The sequence below is a fragment of the Pinus tabuliformis genome, chromosome 9 (assembly GCF_031772625.1).
Source record: "Pinus tabuliformis cultivar Carrire ecotype Pingquan chromosome 9, CPIR1, whole genome shotgun sequence".
Classification (NCBI taxonomy): domain Eukaryota; kingdom Viridiplantae; phylum Streptophyta; class Pinopsida; order Pinales; family Pinaceae; genus Pinus; species Pinus tabuliformis.
Window position 1 is genome coordinate 1,044,461,672 of NC_142307.1, and position 20,071 is coordinate 1,044,481,742.

General features: G+C 40.8%; 1 pseudogene; it reads left to right on the plus strand.

The window, feature by feature from the left end:
- Window positions 1-8,777: 8,777 nt before the first annotated feature.
- Window positions 8,778-9,752, plus strand: LOC149152260 (25S ribosomal RNA; annotated as a pseudogene; the record flags this gene model as incomplete).
- Between the last annotated feature and the right edge of the window lie 10,319 nt (window positions 9,753-20,071).

Sequence of the window (20,071 nt, forward strand, 5' to 3'; positions counted from 1 at the left end):
GGTGACACACTAGTAGAATTCCAACTTCTTTGCCTTGGTTGACTTTTGTGCAGGGTCTTATTTCTTTGGGGAGTATTGATTCATCATGCATATCACTTTGGCTTCCCCACTTACCCTATGAATAAACATGGTCCCCTCTGTGCCTTCTAGCTCAAACACAAACATAAGATTGACAATATCTCAATATTCTGAATTGTAAAGGGTACTATACTTAACGAGATTTATATTTTTAGAGTATAGTTTTTCATCTCAGGTGTTGCTCCTTTGCCACCAGGCCTGGACAGTATGCTGAAAGAGTCTTTACATGAACACAAACATTGCTTCGCTACCAACGAACCTAATAAGTACCCCAACGGAGTTGTTTTCTTCACCTCTCTACACAGGACGCCTTTCTCTTCTTTCACATTTATTTATATATTTATATAGGATTGTGAATAGGCACTTATTCATTTCACGGGCAGAAGAGGTATCCCAACTTATTGAGAGAAGAAAAGGTTGTTCCTTCACAAAATCATATAAAGACATTTAATTTAGGTTTTCTTGTTTGATTTTTTCCTCTTTTCCTCATATTGATTGGATAAGCATGAAAACTCTAAAACAAAAAGAACTGAGTATAGTCATAAGGTTTCTAAAATAGACACAGTGTCGTGGTTCGAGACAAAACTCTCCTTACAGACATATCATATTTCGATCAGAACATCATTGACTAAAAGACATAACCAACACAAGGAAGGAGCATTGAAGGTTAGCCAAATGTTGTAGTGTCACAAGACTCTTTTCAACTCAGCCACACATAAAGAAGCTAGAAAAAATGTTCACACATGACACTTATTTACATGCACAAAAAACAAGTGAAAGACTAAACAAACAAGAAAAAAAGAAATAGAATTATGTACATAGGGCAGGGAACAACCCCAGACCATCATTAAAAATATTTTTTTAAATCTTGGCTATTAACAGGAAGAGAATCGATATTCATATCTAGGGATTGAGTATGATATGTGTGTTCTCCAATTTTTTATTGCACAGTGAACGGTCTGATCCACAAGGATTGGAACTTAGTATGTTTTCCTTTGTCCTCATGGTCTTTGTCCCACTTCAAGACTAGGTCATGAACACTAAATTCATTTTTCCCTACAAAATTCTTGTCGAACCACCTCTTGATATGACTCTAATGAAGAGAAAAACTTTCTTTTTCTTTATGTCTTTCTTCCTGCAACTTGTGAAGGGTGTCTGTCATAGAAATTTTTGGGCACTAGAACCCCAAGCATGAAATTTCCATAAACCAAGGGCCCCTAAGTCCCTAAAAGTGTTGTTCTAACCCCTAAAGGAACAAGGTCAACAGATTACAGCTTCTCCCAGAAGTTCTCCATAAAAACTGCTCAGAATTGGTCAAAACATGATCATTTCAGCTGCTCCACAGGCCAGGTGCATTGCATCTCACCTAAATACACTGTATGGGTGCGTTTCATTTCAAAAATCCCTTCTATGGGGTGCAATGGGCGAGAAATGACAAATGGCAGTGTCATTCCGCGAGGTGGAGAGGCAATGGAAGCTTCCAGAAACTTCTCCTGTGACACTTGCCTCTCTGAATTCGACCAAGGATGAGTAAGAGATCATCAATCTCCAAGTGGAAGCAAGAACTATTAGAGGGAAGACACTAATCAAATCATAAGCTGACTCATCTCCATTACAGATATCTATATATGGATCTCTCATCCCAGAGATCCAAAGGCTGGAATTTTGCATACTGTAAGGAATTGTTGTTGGTTTCTTGAGACAAACATTAGATTGTTGGGTGATCTAAGCTTTGTATGAGGTGAAGAGGGGCTTCCTTGCTGAGAGGTTGATGCTGGGTCAGAACAACTGGTTGTAACTCCTCTTGGTTTTTTCTTGTTTATCAATAAAAGCTATTCAAGTTTTCCTCCATACTTTTGTGTCATTCATGTTTGCTGCATTTGTATGGTCAATTTACCTCTGATCCTAGATTGTTTATGATTATAGATCCATGTCTTTGTATAGTGCTATACTATTGTGATCTTACAGGTACTCTATGAAGTTGTGCATGCAAGGGAACAAGTAGCGAAAGACTATCAAAGAAGAGAGGAATCGAACCAGGAGATTAGCGCAAGACAGAGGTTGGTCTTCTTTGTTCCTCTCTATCTATACTTCATAAAGGAAAAACAAAAGTAGCTTTACTCTGTTTGTTTCTAAGGCAGCTGTCACACCTTAGTGGGATAAGCAGTTCTGAGTAGACACTTTTCCCTGTAACAAAATGGCGACTCCACTGGTGACTCCATGACATCAATAACATCGTTCAACCATACCTCGACGACCTTCCAGCTCATTCGTGAAAGCGGACTGATCACCCGCAGCATTTAAGAGTGATATTTTTACGTTGCCAACACTACAAGATACGACTCAATCCACACAAATGTGTATTTTGCGTCAGTTCTAGTCATTTACTTGGCTTTGTAGTCTCAAAGGACGGGATTCATCTCGACCCATGTAAGGTTTAGGCAATCATAAATTTGCCTCCACCTTCGAATTTGCTTCAGATTCAGAAACTCCAAGGGAAAGCAAACTTTCTGAGGAGGTTCATTCCAAATTACACCGAACTTGCTAAAGGTTATACGCGTCTTTTGAAAAAGGAAGTATCCTTTGTCTGGGATCAGGTTGCGCAAGCTTCCTTTGATGCTTTAAAAGAATCCCTAATGAAAGCATCATTAATGTACGCTCCTGATTATCAGAAAGATTTTAACCTGTAATTATGTACTTTAATTATGGTATTTACCTAATGTAACTAAATAATAATGATTTAACAAGAATACTATTTTAATAATATTGGAATTATAAATTATATAGATTATTTAATAAACATAAATTATTGTATATAACTTATTATTTTTATTTTCGAATGGGCCATTATGATTAAATAATTAATAAAAATAATATATTAGAGTCTACCTTTGGTCCATTAGTTTTAAATAATTATTTTTAAATAAATACACAATTTACCTAATGTAACAAAATTCATAGAATAATAATAATTTAATACTATTTATTTAAATAATATTGGAATAATAATATATATAGATTATTTAATAAATATGAATGATTATACATGACCATTATATTTAAATAATAAAAAATGGATTATATAAATATTATATTATTCATTTTTAGATATACTCAAATTAACAAATGAACTCTCTTAGTATATAAGATAATAATAATAAATTATATGTTTTAGCTGTTTCTAAGAATATTAATAATAAAATTAGTGGTTTGACTAGGACCTTTGGTCAAAATTAGCCGTTGGAGTCTCTGCACACTCTATTTAATCAAGCTAAGCCAGATTGGTTCTTCAACTTGTCCTGACGATGAACCACACTGGTTGCTTCGAAACGCGTCGACAAAAGATTGGTTATGTGATTTTGCCGAAGATTATCTAAACAATGTTATGGATCAGAGAAGTCTAAATTCCTTAAAGATTTTAACCTGTATCTGGCTGCAACGGATACGACCATCACAATGGTTTTAGTTCAAGAAGACGACGGAATCGAACATCCTATATATTATTTAAGTAAGAACTTAAATGATACAGAAAGCAAATATTCTTATGTTGAAAAGCTAGCGATCGCAGCTGTTCAAGCGATATAGAGATTTCGACACTATGTCCTCTTTCGAAAAACTACCATTATGTCAGATTGCAACCCCATGACTTATATATTGTCACGACAGTTACTGGGGGGAAAATATTCAAAATGGATAGCAATCCTACAAGAGTTTGATTTGGAATTTGTAAAATCCAAGTCAAAGAAAGCTCTGGTTTTCGCAGAATTATTATGTGATCTCCCATCGTCGTCCAACGATGAAACATTCGAAGAAACGATCGTGGACAAAAGCTTGTTTCTGATATCTTCAAGCAATCAGTGGTATGGGTATGTAATAATTTATCTCCAAACCCAAAAATATAGTCCAAATACCTCTCGCTTTGAACAGAAACATATTTGATACCAAGCAAAAGACTACATGATCGTCGGTGATACACTTTACTGTCGCGGTATTGATACAGTTCTGAGAAGGTGCCTCATGCATGAGGAGGCCGAAAAAGTCCTGAATGATTGCCATTCAGGTGCTTGTGGGGGGCATCAATCTGGTTATGCTACAATGCAAAATTTTTTACGAGCAGGATACTTCTGGCCAACAATGTTTAAAGATTGCATAAACGCAGTTAGAAGTTGCCATGCTTGTCAAATTTTCGATAGCAAAACTAGAAGACCACCCGTGCCTCTGCAGCCAATAGTTGTTGTAGGGCCATTCGCCAAATGGGACATCGATTTCATGACATGTAACCCCACCTCGACCGGGGGGCATGGGTATATCATAGTCGCAGTTGACTATTTTACCAAATGGGCCGAGGCGATGCCAACATTAGATAATACTAGTGAAACAGTTGCCCTCTTCTTTTTCAATCATGTAGTCTCCAGATTCGGCGTACCACAACCTATAGTCACAGATCATGGATCGCATTTTCATAATCACATGATGGTCGAATTAGTTGCCAAACTAGGGTTGTCTCACGACAACTCTACTCCATATTATCTGCAAGGCAACAGACAAGTTGAAGCAATCAATAAGGTCCTGAAGCGCATGCTGCAAAGGATGATTGGAGTTCACAAAAGAAGATGGCACCTAATCCTGTACTCAGCTTTGTGGGCTTACCGAACATTGGTAAGGAATGCAACCGGGTTTACACCTTTCCAACTGGTATATGTGTTATAGACATTTTTGGGCCCTACAACCGCAAGCATGAAATGTCCATAAACCAAGGGCTCCTAAGTCCCTAAAAGTGTTTTTCTAACCCCTAAAGGAACAAGGTCAACAGATTACAGCTTCTCCCAGAAGTTCTCCATGAGAAACTACTCAGAATTGGTCAAAACAGGATCATTGCAGCTGCTCCACTGGCTAAGTGTGTTGCATCTCACCTAAATACACTATGAGGGTGTGTTGCATTTCAAAATTCCCTTCTGTGGGGTGCGATGGGCGAGAAATGACAAATGGCAGTGTCATTCCGTGAGGTGGAGAGGCAATGGAAGCTTCCATAATCTTCTCCTGTGACACTTGCCTCACTGAATTCGACCAAGGATGAGTAAGAGGCCATCAGTCTCCAAGTGGAAGCAAGAACTATCAGAGAGAATACACTAATAAAATCACAATCTGACTCATCCCCCTTACAGATATATATATGGATCCCTCATCCCAGAGATCCAGAGGCTGGAATTTTGCATATTGTAAGGAATTGTTGTTGGTTTCTTGAGACAAACATCAGATTGTTGGGTGATCTAAGATTTGTTTGAGGTGAAGAGGGGCTTCTTTGCTGGGAGGTTGATGCTGGATCGGAACAACTAGTTGTAACTCCTCCTGGCTCTTTTCTTGTTTATCAATAAAAGCTATTTGAGTTTTCCTCCATGCTTTTGTATCATTGATGCTTGTTACATTTGTATGGTCAATTTACATCTGATCCTAGATTGCTTATGAATATAGATCCATGTCTTTGTATAGTGCTATGCTTCTGTGATCTTACAGGTACTTTGTGAAGCTGGGCGTGCAAGGGAGCAGGTAGCTGAGGACTATCAAAGAAGAGAGGGATCGAATCGAAGGATTGGCGCAAGACAGAGGTTGGTCTTTCTGTTCCTCTCTATCTATAATTCATAAAGGAAGAAAAAAAGTAGTTTTTCTCTGTTTGTTTCTAAGGCAGCTGTCACACCTTAGTGGGATATAACAATTCTAAATAGACACTTTTCCCTGTGACAAAATGGCGACTCCGCTGGGGAGCTAATTAGTTTGTTTGTTTATCATTCTTTGTTGTTTGTTTCATAAACTTACGAGTAGCATTCAAACTGCATTTTCCGTAACAAATGCAAAGTAGACAACTGCTACTTCAATCCATCTACTAGATCTGTTTATGATTTAAACAACTGATTCACAAACTATCTGATTGCCCTTGTGATAGCTCTTAGACCTTCCTTAGATCTACCCTTGATTGTTGCATTACTGATTGCTTTTTACTCAGCCAAAACCCAAGAACTGAACTGCAAACTATGACCCGGAACCTGAACAGAGTCTCGTTTCTGGCCAAATGCAGGTACTGTTCAAAGATTCTAAATTTTAGTGCACTTCCCGAGTGGACAACCTGCGCTGCATTTCAGATTCTCTGTGTTACAGGTGTGCTGATCAGACTAGCTCTGTGCAGCTGTGGCTTCTGTGATTCATTCTTTCCAGTTCTATTCCTGATTTTTGCTTCCTGTGATCAGTATATGTCTGTTTGAAACCCCTTTTCCTTACTGTTATTCCACCTCCTTTGTAAAAAATAACTGTAGATGTTTTTGTGTGTTTGTTGAGTCATTTACGGTTCTCCTTTGCAAAAGTAGCATAATTGTACTGTCGTCCTTTGATTTGAATCTGTCGCAAGTGTCGATTTCAATCGTAGGAAAGAGTTTGATTGCTGTTGATGGTCGATTATCTTGTTACTATTTCTTTTGGTCTAAATTTGTAAATTTCTAGTGTCAAAAACAAATATTCATTTCAAAATCGTAAGGTGTTGTAATCATATCCATTTTTGAGTTCGAAAAGAAACTTGTTTATATTTGTCGCTTGAAAAGAAATTCAGATTTGTGCATCAACTTTCTTTTTAGCATTCATAAACTAAGAAAGTCAAAAAACAAATACATGCATGTGAATTTGCATATAGACAGTCTGATTGGCTTGATTTAGGAAAGTGCATTTAGAGTGTGCTCTTTGCTCTTTGTGAAAATATTCTGTCTTTCTTTTCCCTAGTAGCTAGGATTTTCATTGCATAAAGGATATAAAAAGTTTGTTTATCATCTTAGATTGCATTTTAGGAATTACATCTACATCTCGTGGTGAACCTAAAAGGAAAACTTCATAAACAAGATCAACTTAAAATAAATTCAATGAATCTAACAACGCTTTGGAACTTAACACACAACATTTAGAAGTCTAGGCTAGAGACGTATTCTGGCGTTGTAAAGCCTGGTAACTGTTGTTCTCACTGATGGTTGCGTGATTCCTCCACTTTGAGACGATAAATGCCAGTACGGACTTGTGCTCCCACGTACCGTCGAGTATATTTTGGGAGACCCCAATAGGCTTAATCCTTTATCCATAGGAAGCCGTGTCTGCCGCCCTATCGATCGCAATGCACTGAACACAGCATTCGGGAAGATTGACTGCCGTACCGTAAAAAGTATTCTGCAGTTTTGTGATTGGTTTGGTACTCCCTCTACATAGATTTCCAAAGCAGTCCCTTTCATTCCTTTTTAGACTCCTTAACGGAAAAGGTCCATCTGAGCACTTATCACTTCAGGCTCATTAAAAATCGAAGGAGACTAGAGTCATCTTTTATTTTTTCTCGACTCTTAAAAACTGAAAAAACAAGTTGTGTCAAAGCGTCTAAAATTTATTTTAAATGTAATATTCATTACCCTTTCCTACGTTGATCTTGGGTTGAGAAAATGGAATCCACCAACCAAGGAATTCCCCTTGGAGGAAATCCTAGTCCCTTCTCCTCTTGGGGAGATGTTGGTGCACCCCATATGGCCACATTGTCGCTTCCAGGACTGACAATTGGTTTGCCTGTATGGCTCTTCTCAACCTCTATCGTTCAGAACACCACAATTCCTTAACAATCGAATCAGCAATTAGACGAATCCAGAGTTACCCGCCAACCTTCTACTTCCTCTAATTCTTCCTCTCCTCCTTCCTCTTCGCTTGATGGGGTTGGTAAAGCCAAAAGTCAAGTGCCTAAGGAGAAGAAGGAAAAGAAGAAGAAAGAGAAGAAGAAGAAGGAACCAAAAGCGAATGGGGGCAAACAAGTGTCGTCTAGTGAAAATCCACACACTGCATCGACTAGGCCTAAATCGCCATGTGTCATTTGCAAGGGAGACCACTATCATAGAGATTGTCCTTGTATCCCTCAGATCTTAAGGGACTAGTGTCCTCGTTTGCACAACCCGGTGTCATCAACCTCTGATGATCATGTTGAAAACACACCGTCAACTAGTGAAAGTGAAGCCCCAAGACAAAAAGGAAAATATATATTTCCTTGTAAACTGTGCGAAGGTGACCATGCCGTCCACCGTTGTCCCTTCTTAGACGAAGCTAAAAGAGTTTTGGACGATTGTCCGGTTTCACCGTTACGACTTCCTCCTGGATATAAAAAAACTCTTGTCCGGAGAAATTGCCTAGCTTCGATGAGTAGGAGGACACAAGGGTCATTGAGAAACCTTGGCGGTGAGCTTGGGTGGATCGGCCCCCGGTGCAGATCTTAGTGGTAGTAGCAAATATTCAAATGAGAACTTTGAAGACTGAAGTGGGGAAAGGTTCCATGTGACATGGGTTAGTCGATCCTAAGAGATGGGGAAGCCTTGTATCAAGGGTGCACTCTGCGTGAGCATCGAAAGGGAATTGGGTTAATATTCCCAAATCGGGACATGGCGGTGGGCGGAAAAGTTAGGAAATCCGGAGACATTGTCGGGGGCCCTAGGAAGAGTTATATTTTCTTTTTAACAACTTGCCCACCCTGGAATCATTTCACCCAGAGATAGGGTCCAGCAACTGGAAGAGCATCGCATGTCTTGCGATGTCTGGTGCGCCCTCAGTGACCCTTGAAAATATGGAGGACCGATTACTGTTCATGCCCGGTCGTACTCATAACCACATCAGGTCTCCAAGGTGAACAACCTCTGGTCAATAGAGCAATGTAGGTAAGGGAAGTTCACAAAATGGATCCGTAACTTTGGGAAAAGGATTGGCTCTGAGGGCTGGGCCTAGGGGTCTATGCCTTATTCCGTGGGGCGGAGATGGGGCATTGCCCCTATTTTTGGCCTTAAGGCACGTTTCGGCGGGTCAATTCGGGCGAAAGACATTGTCTGGTGGCGAGTTTGGCTGGGGCGGCACATCTGTTAAAAGATAACGCAGGTGTCCTAAGATGACCTCAATGAGAACATAAATCTTGTGTGGAACAAAAGGGTAAAAGCTCACTTGATTTTGATTTTCAGTACAAATACAAATCGTGAAAGCGTGGCCTATCGATCCTTTAGATTTTCGTAATTTGAAGCTAGAGGTATCAGAAAATTTACCACAGGGATAACTAGCTTGTGGTAGCCAAGCATTCACGGTGACGTTGCTTTTTGATCCTTCAATATCGGCTCTTCCTATCATTGTGAAGCAGAATTCACCAAGTGTTGGATTGTTAACCCACCAATAGGGAACGTGAGCTAGGTTTAGACCATCATGAGATAGGTTAGTTTTACCCTATTCATGAACTGCGCTACTATAGTAATTCAACTTAGTACGAGAGGAACCATTGATGCACACAATTGGTCATCGCGCTTGGTTGAAAAGGCAGTGGCGCGAAGCCACCGTGTGTCAGATTATGACTGAATGCCTCCAAGTCAGAATCCATGTTAGAAGTGGTGCATGTCACTCTTCAACTGTATCTCGACCTGCAGTAGGGGCATCACTTTGTCGCCCCTACGGGCCCGTGTCATTTTCAAACCACAAACGTGAAGCATATCAGTCAGGGCATATTTGAAGTTCAATTCCAAACGATCGTTGAGAAGAGTCCTTTGCAGATGACTTAAATATGCGACGGGGTATTGTAAGTGGTAGAGTGGCCTTGCTACCACGATCCACTGAGATTTAGCCCTTGGTCACCTCGATTCAGAGCTTCGCTCTTGTCAAAAATAAATCTGGACAACCCTCCCGCTCTCGCGCCTTTGGCTCTTCCTCTAGATGACAATTTTTTATTGCTGGGGGGCAGGAAATTTGTGGTTTCCATGTTGTGACAGAAAAGGTGCCGAAGCCCGAGGAAACTGGGGTTTCCATGTCATGCTTTGGCACCCAAAAGTTTGGGGTTTCTACCCAAAATTTGAGGTTTCCATGTTGCGATGAAAAAGGCGCCCAAGCATGGGAACAATTGGGGTTTCCATGCCATGCCCCAGCACCCAAAATTTGGGGTTTCCACCCGGCACCTAAAATCTAGGGGTTCCCCCTGGAACAAATATTTTTTGGGTTTCCATGCCGCACCTAAAATTTGGGGCTTCCATGTCGCGCCACGACTGAAAATTGCAGCGCCCAAGCCTTGGGAAACTTGGGGTTTCCATGTCGTGCCCTGGTGCCCAAGCCTAGGAAACTTGGGGATTCCATGAAATGCCGCAAATGAAACTGGCGGCACCCAAGCCTGGGGAAACTTGGGGTTTCCATGTCACACCACGACCAAAACTGGCAGTGCCCAAGCCTGGGGAAACTTGGGTTTTCTGTGCCGCGCCCTGGCGCCCAAGCCTGGGAAACTTGGGGTTTTCATGTCGCACCACGACCGAAACCGGTTGCACCCAAGCCTGGGAAATCTTGGGGTTTCCATATCGTGCCCTAGCGCCAGAGCTTGGGAAAATTGGGGTTTCCATGTCTCGCCTGTTACAGGGAAAAGTTTCTATGCAGAACTGCTAATCCCACTAAGGCGTGGTAGCTACCTTAGAAACAAACAAAGTAAAACTACTTTTGTTTTCCTTTATGAAAGATAGATGAGAGAAGAATAAAGGAGACCAACCTCTGTCTTGTGCTTGGTTCCTTGCTCGATTCCTCTCTCTTCTGATAGTCCTTTGCTACTTGCTTCCTTGTATACCCAGCTTTACAAAGTACCTGTAGAATCAAAGCAGCATAACACTATACGAGAACATGGATATATTATCATAAACAATCTAGGATCAGATGTAAATTGACCATACAAATGCACAAAACATAGATTACAAAAGAGTATGGAGGAAAACTTGAATAGCTTTATTGATAATCAAGAAAGAGCCAAGAGAGTTACAACGAGTTATTCTGACCCAGCATCATCCTCTCAGCAAGTAAGCCCTTCTTCACCTCATGCAAAGCTTAGATCACCCAACACTATGATGTTGCCTCAAGAAAATAACAACAATTCCTTACAAGATGCAAAATTCCAGCCTCTGGATCTCTGGGATGAGAGATCCATATATAGATATCTATAAGGGAGATGATTTAGCTTGTGATTTGATTAGTGTATTCCCTCTGATATTTCTTGCTTCCACTTGGAGATTGATGATCTCTTACTCATCCTTGGTCGAATTCAGAAAGGCAAGTGTCATAGGAGAAGTTTCTGGAAGATTCCATGCTTCTCCACCTCGCGGATTGACACTGCCATTTGTCTCTTCTCGCCCATCGCACCCCATAGAAGGGATTTTTGAAATGAAATGCACCCACTTAGTGTACTTAGGTGAGATGCAATGCACTTTGCCTATGGAGCAGGTGAAATGATCCTGTTTTGACCAGTTCTGAGTAGTTTTTCATGGAGAACTTCTGGGAGAAGCTGTAATCAATTGACCTTGTTCCTTTAGGGGTTGGAACAACACTATTAGGGACTTAGGAGCCCTTGGTTTATGGACATTTTATGCTTGGGGTTGCAGTGCCCAAAAATGTCTATAACAGTTTCCCCCTAAAGCATGAGGTCGTTAATCTTTGTTTTTGATGTCGGGTGAAATGCTTTATCATGAGGATCCAAAGTTCTTTCAAGCTGGGAGGAGACCTGTAATAAGATACAATACAATACATTATATTCATAATATTTTCATGATCTAGATGAGGTAGGCATTCCCATGCTCAGCTTTATAAATTCATTTTCATGTACATAGGACAGACAATCGTCTGAGTGTAGACTGATGATTCTAGAGGAGCCATCATCCCATAGATTGGATGATTATCTGTGCAGCAATGATGTACATTTGATGTCTTTATTTTCCTGAATATATATCGCAGCCCGGATGGATGAAGCGAGATTGGGGGTCTTCAATCTCGTTCGATCTTCACTCAAAGTACAAGTCGATCCATGTGAGAGATGTTCTGGAGTCGAACATGGAAAGACATCGCCTGATTACCAGCCAATGATGTAAGCTGTTAACAGGCGCGAGAGGAATCACCGATAATGATAATGATCCTCAAGGTACTATAGTACAATTCATGTGGTGTGAATAAGGGACTTGGCATCGAACACCACACAAAATCTTTCGGTCGAAGGCCATTGATGTAAACCTGTCGCCGAAAGTGAGAAACTTGCCATTGAGGCATGCAAGTTTCAAAGTACTGAAATGGGTGTTCCTAGATCGACTTCTTGGATAATGAGCTGATGTCGACAAGAAGCGATCCGTCATAGGAGGGCCTTAATGAATCCCACATCAATGACACGGAACGGAGCAAATGATTTTAATGGAGGTGAAAATGATCTGGTGATATAAGGTTCAGGGTGGCGGTCATGAAAGAATGGAACGTAAATGTATTGCAATGGGTGAGACACAGGTGAATTCTCTGAGAGACTTCTCTTGAACATATCGGCGACACTGACATGATGGATTGGTAGCATTAACCCCAAATGTGGATGGTGTGATGTGACCATGGTGATGTGACCGATGAATGAAACAACCCAACCCGACTTGGATGTGGAGTGAAAGTGTCATGTTCAAGAGCGACTTGCTACCAACAAAGTTTCTTCAAGTTTTCTTCCCAATTTTTCCCCAGTCATTGCTGACCAGTACCTCTTTATTTTTGTCAAGCTTGAGGAGGATAACATATACTTGTTCTATAATTTTCCCTTCGGCCAAACCCATCGCTATGTTTTGACGAACCTAGCAATAGTGAAACTCGTTCTTGTCTGCTATGGACAAGTTTGTCGCTATTAAGTTTTAATGAGTTTAACGACAAAGATAACTCGGTCCTTTTCAATTTTAGAGAGTCTGAAAAGGAACGTAAAGGAAACTCTGAAATTCCTTTTTCGTCATCTAATCCCTTAAGTCCGAAAAAGTATAAAACAATAAAGAAAGGATGAATTTTTGATACTTTTAACGAGCCGAACAAAACAAGCACTCGATCTTTTTGTGTAATAATCTCTCAGGTCCAAAACGATTAAAATTTAGAGGAGGGATAGCACTTTCGGTCCCTTTAATGAGCTGGAGAGGCCAATGGCTCGGCAATATTTTCATATTTTATGAGTCAGTTGAAAAGAGCTTAAAGGAGACTCGTCTTTGAGGAACGAGTGATAAAATTGGGTAGCAGTTGATTCCAGGTAAGGTTTGGAATGTTCCAATCACGGCAGTGTTACAAGGATGGCTAATAGGATCACTCTTCACAGCTGTTCCTCAAAAGGGGTAAACAATCAAATGGAGGTGAATGATCGGCCAATACAGAGTGGAGGTGATGATGGGAACACGACCAAGGCTTTTAAGGCTGAAGTACTACATTCACGATGGTTATTTCCCAGGAATTGGTTCATTTTTATTGAGCTTAAACGCTGGGGGAAACATTTGCTCATTGCTTATGTTTTTTTTTTAACGAGCATGAAGTCCACGTTAAAACTGCTCGATATAACGGTCATTTCTTGACTTTACCATAAATAGCTTTGTTCTTTCAAAGATTTTACTGAATGCTCAATTGCTTCATCAAACTAGTTAGAAATGAACAATATATGTTTAAAAAATGAGTTAGGACACTAATATTTTACTCGAATTACGTAAAAGTAATTTAAAATTGCTTTTACCTCTCATTTTACCATTCCATTTGAACTTTGGCTTGTTGGAGCTTTGGAGGTGCTTTCCCCCCTTGATTTTCATCAGCTGATTCCGGGAGATTCTGTGGACGATTTTCGGCGCCGTTTGGACTAGGTAGGAGCTAAACCTGACCTCTTTCATTTCATCCTTTCCACTTTGCATTCTGAGCCTGATTTCTAGTTTTTCTGAGCCTCTGGGGTTTGAAAAACTCACCCTGGCACCATCGCACCCTTTATGTATCGAAAGGTGCATTGGATGTTAGCCTGTCTACTGGCCAATTGACATGCAACACACCCAGAACACTACTGTAGGTGCGATCAGCGCAAGGAAGGAAATTTATGCACAGTTTTTTTGATGGAAATTTTATCTGTTTCTCACCAAATCAGGATCTAACTCTTCTCTTGTTTTCTTTCAGAGATTTTTTGGAGCAAGATGACTATTACATGGTGAGAATGTGAGCATGAAGAAGAGGACATGCTTGATTTACATGATCCGGTTACAGTAAACGCACTACGGAACTGTGGCCTATTGAAGTTTTTCCGCATCTCTAGCATGAGACAACAAATCAACTTGTTGCAGTATTTGCTCGATGCTTGGGATCCTACAAGCCAGGTGTTCCAGATTAGGGGAAAATCCATCCCCTTGACTGTAGTGGACATCTATTTTTTGACTGGCTTATCGAGGCGAGGTGCCCCCATCTCTTTATCAGGTTCGGCCTGTGGAGGTGAATCTGTGAGAGATTATGTTCGCAGGTATTGGAGAGAGGGATCTCAGCTGAGTAAATACGGCAAGATCATCATCCGAGATGTCACTGACAGGTCTTTGAGGACCATTCTGTTCACTTTTGGTAGGATGGCTGGTGGTGTGGCTCTTCATGTGGCCAACCGATCTTATATACAGTACGCCTTGGAATGTCTCGAACCGAAGGTGTTCAACTGGTGTGACACAGTACTCCTTGTGATGAAAGAATAGTTGACCAAGGTGAAAATCGGGAGGTTGAAGAACTTTGGATACAGTTCTATTTTGACTGCCTTCGCCTTGGAAAAGATACCACTGATGCAGCCGCAGTATATTGCACTCGGCTTACCTCCACCGACTGAACCACATATGCAGAGATGGGTCGACCATATGTCTAGGCATGCTGGTCAATCTCAGATTTCCTTTTCTGATAACTTCTTTGGGTGGTTTGATCATCAGGAGATGGTTTATTTCGAGTATCCATATGCTGGTATGGACTTCTGGGGTGACCCAGATTTGGTACTGTCGGTTGGCGAACAGTGGGGTGCCATTGGTAAATTCTTGACCATATTTTTGTTTATCGTTTTTATTTTATAATGTCCTCGTGCTTTACTCTGTCAAGACTAATTAGAACTCATGTGCTCATGCAGATGTTGGTCTTGTTCAGCCAGTAGTACGCCTGAGAGTGCCAGCTGCCGCCCCAGCAGGAGAGGTTGTTGGAAGGGCTATCCTTTGCAACCTTGATGTGGCCGAGACTCTTTCAGCATTACAGGATCAGGTCGAGGGCCTCACTCTCAGTATTCCAGATGTGAGGACTGACGAGCTGCCTTTGAGGTTGCAGCGACATACTACTGGCATGTCAAGTTAGTGGACTAGACATTTACGCATGATTGCACAGGCGGTGACTTGTTATCACCAACATCGTTAGACTAGGGTGCCCCCTAGCATTTTGAGTTTTGGGTCATTTGACCAATTTTGTCTTGGTTACAGAACATTATGTGTAAACCATAAATAGTTATATATATATATTTTTGATTTTCAGAGTTTTATTTTGGTTAAGTTATATGATCTTGATGCAAATATTGATGAGATGCTTCTTTTTATAAATGTTGCAAATGTCTATCTAACAAATAATTTGCCAATGAGTCAGTTAATGTATTTAAGCTTCTGGAAATATGCTGATATTGAATAAAATCAAATTGCCTTTCCAAAATCTTGACCCTTAGGAACATGCGATAGATAGCTGGATTTCAGATGGAGTAGATACCAGTGAGTTGTAGTATGACGAGCTGTGAGTCTAGCCTGACGACCAGTCGGCATATTCCATGTGTGATGGCATCAGAGAGAAGTTCTATCAACGCGCTATATTCAACAATGTTATTCATTGATCGACCAATACATACCCCTCTGAAACTTACTAACTCACCGCTTGGATTGAAAATGGCCCAGGCCATAGAAGATAGGTTCTGCGAACTACGACTCGCTCCGTTGGCATATCCAACAAATGATTCCAATAGGTTCTAAATCTGCGACAAATGTAAAAATTAGATTTACTTGACCAAAACAAATACTTTAGCAAAAACAAAATTGTAACAAAAGCATATAGGTTACTATACTGAATCACGCATAGTAACGCTTAAGGTACAACCCGTTACGAGGTTGTGCCAGTGGAATCCTGTCATAGTCCATTAACTCGTAGGATCCTTTTGCTAACACTCACTTAACAATATAGGGGCCCATCCATAAAGACTTGAATTTACCTACTCCCAATTTATTGGATTCTTGGTCATAAAGCAAGACCAAGTCACCTTCTGAGAAGACACGGGGTTTGACATTCTTGTCGAACTGTGCCTTGACTCGTTTCTTATGGGCTTCATTAGCCAAAATGGCATCACGACGGGTTTCATCCAATTGGATTAGTTCCAATAAACGAGCCTCCTCTTCTGAAGTTACGGGGAGAAGGTCGATTGCGAGTTTGAGGGACGAGATTTCACACTGAACAAGTAAGATTACTTCTAGGCCATACACCAGTTGGAAAGGTGTAAACCCGGTTGCATTCCTTACCGATGTTCGGTATGCCCACAAGGCTGAGTACAGGATCAGGTGCCAACTCCTTTTATGAACTCCAATCATCCTTTGCAGCATGCGTTTCGGGACCTTGTTGATTGCTTCAACTTGTCCATTGGCTTGCGGGTAATATGGAGTAGAGCTGTCATGCGACAACCCTAATTTGGCAGCTAATTCGACCATCATGTGATTGTGAAAATGCGATCCATGATTTGTGACTATAGCCTGTGGGACGCTGAATCTGGCGACTACATGATTGAAAAAGAAGAGGGCATTTGTTTCACCAGTGTTATCTAATGTAGGCATCGCCTCAGCCCATTTGGTAAAATAGTCAACTACAACTATGATATACCCATACCCCCCGGTCGAGGTGGGGTTACATGTCATGAAATCGATGCCCCATTTGGTGAATGGCCCAACAACAACTATTGGCTGCAGAGGTGCGGGTGGTCTTCTGGTTTTGCTATCAAAAATTTGACAGGCATGGCAACTTCTGACTACGGTTATGCAATATTTGAACATTGTTGGCCAGAAGTATCCTGCTCGTAAAAAATTTTGCGTTGTGGCGTAACCGGATTGATGCCCCCCACACGTGCCTGAATGGCAATCATTTAGGACTTTTTCGGCCTCCTCATGGGTGAGGCACCTCCTCAGAACTGTATCGACACCATGACGGTAAAGTGTATCACCGGCGATCATGTAGTCTTTTGATTGGTATCGAATATGTTTTTTTTCGGAGCGAGAGGCATTAGGCCTATATTTTTGGGTTTGGAGATAAATTATTATATCTCCATACCACGGATTGCTTGAAGATATCATAAACAAATATTCATCCACGATTGTTTCTTCTGATGTTTCATCATTGGAGGATGATGGGAGATCGCATAATAATTCTGAAAAAACAAGGGCTTTCTTTGATTTAGATTTTACAAATTCCAAATCAAACTCTTGTAGGATTGCTATCCATTTTGAATATTTGCCCCCTAGCAACTGTCGTGACAATATATAAGTCATGGGGTTGCAATCTGACAGAATGGTAGTTTTTCAAAAGAGGACATAGTGTCGAAATCTCTGTATCGCTTGAACAACTACTAGTGCTAGCTTTTCAACATAACAATATTTTCTTTCTGTATCATTTAAGTTCTTACTCAAATAATATATAGGATGTTCAATTCCGTTGTCTTCTTGAACTAAAACCATTACGATGGTTGTATCCGCTACAGCCAGATACAGGTTAAAGTCTTTTTGATAATCGGGAGGGTACATTAATGATGCTTTCATTAGGAATTCTTTTAAAGCATCAAAGGAAGCTTGCGCAACATGATCCCAGACGAAGGGCACTTCTTTTTTCAATAGATGTGTATAACCTTTAGCAAGTTCGGCATAATTTGGAATGAACCTCCTCAGAAAGTTTGCTTTCCCTTGGAGTTTCTGAATCTGAAGCAAATTCAAAGGTGGAGGCAAATTTATGATTGCCCAAACCTTACATGGGTCGAGACGAATCCCGTCCTTTGAGACTACAAAGCCAAGTAAATGACCAGAACTGACACAGAACACACATTTGTGTGGATTGAGTCGTATCTTGTAGTGTCGGCAACGTAGAAATATTGCTCTTAAATGCTGCGGATGATCAGTCCGCTTTTGCGAATGAGCCGGAAGGTCGTCGAGATAAGGTTGAATGATGTTTTTAATGTCATGGAAGGCATAATTATTTCCCCTGCGTTCTTTAAACCAAAGGTTAATTTTCGATATGTGAATATGCCCCACGGACAAATAAATGCAGTCTTTGACTGGTCCTGTGGGCGGATATTTCTTTGATTACACCCGGAGAATCCATCCATAAATGAAAAGATTTCACATCTGGCACACTCATCAATTATCTGGTCAATGAAGGGTGTAGGGTAATTGTCTTTTGGACATGCTTGATTTACATCCCTATAATTGACGCACACTCTAATCATTCCTTGTTTTTTCATAACAGGAACAATGTTCGACACCCAATTGGTTAGAGGAACCGAGTAAATGAAACCAGCATGGAGGAGCTTTTCAACTTCCGCCTTGATGGCAACGACTTTCTTGGGGTGCACCTACTGTAGCCGTTGTTGTACTGGTTTGAAATATGGATACATCTTGATTTCGTGTTCAACGATACTCGAGTCAATGCCCAGAATTTCGTTATATGACCAAGCAAAGACATCTTTGAATTCGCGAAAAAGAGCGTTATATATTTCCAGTTCTGAAGGATAACAACATTTGCCAACATAAATATTCTCTACAACATCTGTTTTGGTCGAGATATTTATGGCGATAGTCTCTTTAATGTTGGACAAGTTTCGCTCAGAATCCACCGTGTTTACAGTATTTGATAGGAAATCAAAAACTGAGGGATGATGAAGGTCATCAGGAGTGTCTTCTTCACAATCCGGAAGAAGGGAACGATGGTGGTAATCTTCCCATGGTTCCCCTTCAATTACCATTGATTGGACAATTCCTTCATCGGTGTAATGCACTCGTGACCAAGGATCTGAAGGGGTGCCATATTCCTTAGACCTATCTATCCAAACGCTTGATGAGCGTTGATTTGGGTTTGCCTCCCATGCTAGGAACATTGATTGCTACAATATTTTCGTTGGGCTTGGAGGCAATACACCCGTATGATCCATGTTTATATCATTTTCTGAGATCTTTTCAATCGAAGATATCATATTGCAGGTTCCTACCGATGTTACTTCCGCCAGGTTTATTGGAGGTGGAAGGGCAAAAGTTCCCATTAATATAGGGTCTTTTAGTAAGCCTACTCCGATATTTTGAAGCGAATGGGGGCTTCCATGGATCATTGGAATGCTTCCCGTAACTTGAGAACCATTGGGGAGGAAGGTTTTTTGATAGACGATTGTAATCCCTCCTTGAAAAGGAAATGAAATCTTCCTAAAATAGGTCGACACAATAGCTGCCATAGCATATATCCATGGTCTTCCCAATAGGATGTTGTAATCGAGGTTTCCGTCAATTACTTCAACATCTATTTCTACTGTTTTCCCCCCTAGTTCAACTTGCAAGTTACTTAGAATACCATATGGGGTATATGTTCGTCCGTCGAATGCTTTTAATGTCATCGAAGATCGTGACAAGGTTTGAGATCCTAAAGTTTTCCAGCAACTCATCGGCATAATACATGTAGATGCCCCCTCATCAATAATTGTTCGGTGAACAGTTTTGTTGAGGGCTTTCACTTGAACGAGGAAAGCTAGTTGGGTTGGTAACTGAGGATCATATCCTTTATGATTAAAGGATACAAGATTGGAATCCTTTGGGTCTATCCCACTGATAGCTGATAATAAAGCCTGCTTTTGAGATGGGAAATTTTGCAGCACCTCAAGTGTCGACATAGCGGATGGCGATTGGGCCAGATCTTCCACTATATGCTGTGCTGCTCTAGCATGAGGATTAAATGTCGACTTGTGTACTACTCCCTTTGGCAGTTTTATTGTCAACTCAGGAATGATGGGTGGCGCAACTTCTGTCGAAGTTGTTGTTGAACTACTAGGTTGATCTTTATCCTTGTTGTTTGAAAGCTATGGATTCCTGTAATCTTTGTTCCTTGTCGATATCAAAGCATC